The following is a 4,408-nucleotide window of genomic DNA, read 5'->3' as shown; positions in this document are numbered from 1 at the left end:
CCTGAGTTCGTGCTTCTGCAAAGTCCATGATACCTTTAGGCTGTTCTCCAATTGGAGTGCTCACAGGTCAGTATTTCCCAGTTATCAGTGCTTATACCACATTTTTAAAGATTTGCCTTGAGAGAGTCTTTAAACCTCTTTTGTTCTCCACTGGTATTTCGCTTTCCATTCTTAAGTTTGGAATAGAATAGTTGCTTTGGAAGACTATAATCAGGCATCTTCACAACATGACCAGTCCAATGAAGTTGATGTTGAAGAATCATTGCTTCAACGCTGGTGATCTTTGCTTCTTCCAGTACACTGGCATTTGTTCGCCTGTCTTCCCAAGTGATGTGTGAAATTTTTCAGAGACACCGTTGATGGAATCTTTCGAGGAATTGGAGATGGTGTTTATAAGTGGTCCATGTTTCACAAGCGTTCAGTAAAGTTGGTAGTACAATAGCTTTGTAAACAACCATTTTGCTTTCCCTGAGAATGTCCCAGTCCTCAAACAATCTGCACTTCAGTCGGGAGAAAGTTGTGCTCGCAGAGCTCAGGGGATGCTGGATTTTGGCATCAGTGTTGGCCCTTGTGGAAAGATAACTGTACAGGTAGGGAAAGTGGTTGACATTTTTCAATGTTACACCATTTGTGTAACATTGGAGCTTGGATTTGGATTTGTGGTGCTGCAGAGGGGTTGTTTTGTGCTTGTTGGTGCAGCACTTTGGTTTTTTGGATATTGAACAATAGGCCAACCTTCTGCAAAGATAACTCTATACCCTCCAATATTTCTCTGATGAAAATACAGACCTCCTAAGGAAAAGCAGGACATTCCAGGATCAAATCAGAACTGGGACAGCTTCTGTAAATCTGGGACCATCCCTGGAAAATAGGGAGAGTCTGCTGATAATACCTTCCTGTAGGATAGAGACTGGCCATTGTGATGTCATGCTGATGCTACCTGCTGACATCTGCTGATGCAGCTTGCCTGAGAGACCATTGTGACCTCATGCGGATGCTGCTAGTGTGAAGGAGACAAACTGGCCACAGTGACTTTATGCTGATGTTGCCTGCCTGAAAGAGAGAGAGACTGGCCCTGTCTCCACATGCTGTCAGGCACTTTGATGAGAAAGGGGCCTTTTGAACACCGGGCCAGATATGGGTTTCTTAACTTTCTTGCCCCCTGACCCACTCAAGTGTAAGCTACATCTTTCTCTCCACAGGTGGGCCCCACTGTGTCAACCAAGGCGTAAGTACAAAGACACGCAGTTCAGCCAGTTTTTAGGTTGGCAGATTCAGGATCTTGTCACTGAAGTAAAACAGCAGTAGCAAATTGGAAGGGAAGTCTTTCAACCAACCCACTGTAACAGACAGAAATAGGCACAGTGTCTTTCTCACTGAGGTAAGCTCATGAAGGAGCAAGTTGTTTCTTTTTCTCTTATTCAGGTGGGCAGTAGCATGTGTGGGCCAAGAAGTGGCCAGCAAGAAGAGGAGTATTGGCTGGTGGGCATGCCAACTATTACAGTGTTTCTACTTAGACTATAAGTAGAGGAAAATGAGGGGCAGGTGAGGCTCATGAGCCTGGGAAGAAAGAAAATTCTGATACTAAACCTCTGCTGCCTTGCAGGATATCTTCAGGAGAAGAAAAGGTCAAAGAGTAAAATCCTATACAAATCTGGAGTCCCTAAGACGGCTGGATGGCATCTTGTATGCCTCCTTCCAGCGACTCTTGCAACCAAGCAGGTACCAAATAATAATAATAATAATAATAATAATAATAATAATAATAATAATAATTTTTATTTATACCCCGCCCTCCCTGGTCAGAGCCGGGCTCAGGGTGGCTAACACCAATAAAATCACAGTAAAAACATAATAGGGGAAAGAGAGAGGGGGGGAAACACCAATTTAATATACAGGTTAAAATGCAATTTAAAATTTAGCCTCATTTTAAAGTAGCTGATAAATCAAGACCATAAGGGGAGGGAAACATAAGGGTCAGACCGAGTCCAAACCAAAGGCCAGGTAGAACAGCTCTGTCTTGCAGGCCTTGTGGAAAGATGTCAAGTCCCGCAGGGCCCTAGTCTCCTGTGACAGAGTATTCCACCACCTCGGGGCCAGAGCTGAAAAGGCCCTGGCCCTAGTTGAAACCAATCTAACCTCCTTGAGGCTCGGGACCTCCAAAGTGTTGTCATTTGTGGACCTTAAGGTCCTCCGTGGGGCATACCAGGAGAGGCGGTCCCATAGGTACGTGGGTCCTTGGAAAGCAGAGCAAATTTATTACTCTGCTTTTCTTTGGACCACGTTAGTGAGGCTGAGAGTGGGGAGTCTTGCCTGAGCACACTGCCCAGGGCTTGTGCCCCAGGGGAGTCATTTTGGTGCTGTTAACACAGCGGTTTCACTTCGGCCTCGGAGGCGTACTCCATCGTCTTTTGAGACAGACGGATGCCAACAACCAACAACAACTTACAAGATGTACTCCAGAGTGAACTGGCACCAAGAGAGGTAGCAGTGGCAGAGGTGGGCATTGGGATGTTAGCAGTGCCTCAGATTAAAAAGGGCAGCTGCTTCCAGTCAGAGCTGGGCACATTTTGAGAAGCAAACTGACAGGCTTCAGGTGAGTAGAAGAAAGGCAGGCAGTGGCATGACTCCCTAGGAAATTTTGTCCGTGGTATGATTATTTTCCACCGAGTCACTTTGATATGTTGACACTGTTTGCACAATTTAACAATTCCAAAATACATGTGCGCTTTCACTTACATGAGATTAAATATACTGCCTTCAACATCCTTCCCCCAATAGTTGCAGAAAATATCTGAGCACTAATCCCTCTATTTGCCAGAAGGATTTAGTTATTATCCTCCCGTAAGCAGGAACCAGACTTCACATAGACAATGAAAATCTTTTTTAAGGTAAATTTATGATCCCCGAACTGTAAAGGTAAAGACGTGGTCTTCTCAAAATTGAGGTTGTGTCCTCTTCACTTCAAACTTACCTCACAAAACACAATAGTACACCGGAAGCAACAAACGACAGGTCTAAAGACTTGGTATCATGTTACAGTGGTACCTCAGGTTAAGAACGTAATTCGTTCTGGAGGTCCGTTCTTAACCTGAAACTGTTCTTAACCTGAGGTACCACTTTAGCTAACGGGGCCTCCCGCTGCTGCCGCGCCACCACTGCACGATTTCTGTTCTAATCCTGAAGCAAAGTTCTTAACCCGAGGTACTATTTCTGGGTTAGCGGAGTCTGTAACCTGAAGCGTCTGTAACCTGAAGCATCTGTAACCCGAGGTACCACTGTATTTGCTCACTAAGGAAACCCCTCCCTTCTCCAGAGAAGCTAAGAGTCAAAATATACTTAAACCCCAGGTTTTCAATTACCTAGTTAACTCGCAGCTCCAACAGAATCCCCTCTCCTCAACAACCTTCAGGATCAACCCTGGTTCACAGGACCCTGGTTCACAGGACCACAGACCAAAGGCGCAGATGAGAGACTGTTTCCTTGCTGGCATACAACTTTGAAAGGGAGAACATAACTCTCGTACGTGGCACAGATCTCAGATCCCTGACTTTGTGCTCCGCTTGGTCCAAGGTCAGGTATAACCCATTCCTATTTTTCTTCCTTTTTGTGTGCGTATACTCTGGCACACTGCTACCATCACTTTGAGGTAGTGGTGAATTATTTTACTCTATGGCACTAAGGTGTGTGTATGTACTGAATGATTTTTTGCTACCTACATACTTGTAAACCTTGCTGTCCAAATGACCACCCACATACACGGTCTCTCTCATTTCTGCATAACGAACCAATCTTTTCCCCACTTCCTGGTGTGATGGGTTCTTTATTTGGCATAAAGTTTAAAAGCATGCACAGATTTCTAATGGCTCCGCATGAAAAAACAATGCTTGTGTGCTGGGTATATATTCACAATAATTATTTATTATTTATACCCCACCCATCTGGCTGGGTTTCCCCAGCCACTCTGGGTGGCTCCCAATAGAATATTAAAAACACAATAAAATTAAAAACACGATAAACAGCAAACATTAAAAACTTCCCTAAACAGGGCTGCCTTCAGATGCCTTCTAAAAGTCAGATAGTTGTTTATTTCCTTGACATCTGATGGGAGGGCGTTCCACAGGGCGGGTGCCACTACCGAGAAGGCCCTCTGCCTGGTTCCCTGTAACCTCACTTCTCGCAGTGAGGGAACCACCAGAAGGCCCTTGGAGCTGGACCTCAGTGTCCGGGCTGAACGATGGACACAGATGTGGCTGCAGCCGTACAGCTCATGTTGTTGTTTAGTCATTTAGTCATGTCCGACTCTTTGTGACCCCATGGACCAGAGCATGCCAGGCACTCCTGTCTTCCACTGCCTCCCGCAGTTTGGTCAAACTCATGCTGGTAGCTTCAAGAACACTGTCCAACC

The 4,408-nt window shown here is 45.3% G+C and overlaps 1 long non-coding RNA gene across 1 annotated transcript; it reads left to right on the top strand.

Moving 5' to 3' along the window:
- Nucleotides 1-1,022: 1,022 nt before the first annotated feature.
- LOC310759231 lies at nucleotides 1,023-4,408 on the top strand. The gene is made up of 3 exons (XR_014546276.1): nucleotides 1,023-1,381; nucleotides 1,607-1,722; nucleotides 3,387-4,408. It is a non-coding gene; the product is annotated as an uncharacterized lncRNA (long non-coding RNA).

This window comes from Podarcis filfolensis (assembly GCF_964270895.1).
Source record: "Podarcis filfolensis genome assembly, chromosome: 3".
In the NCBI taxonomy this organism is placed as follows: Eukaryota; Metazoa; Chordata; class Lepidosauria; order Squamata; family Lacertidae; genus Podarcis; species Podarcis filfolensis.
Note: the sequence above shows the minus strand (reverse complement) of the source record. Positions and strands in the feature narration are given on the sequence as shown.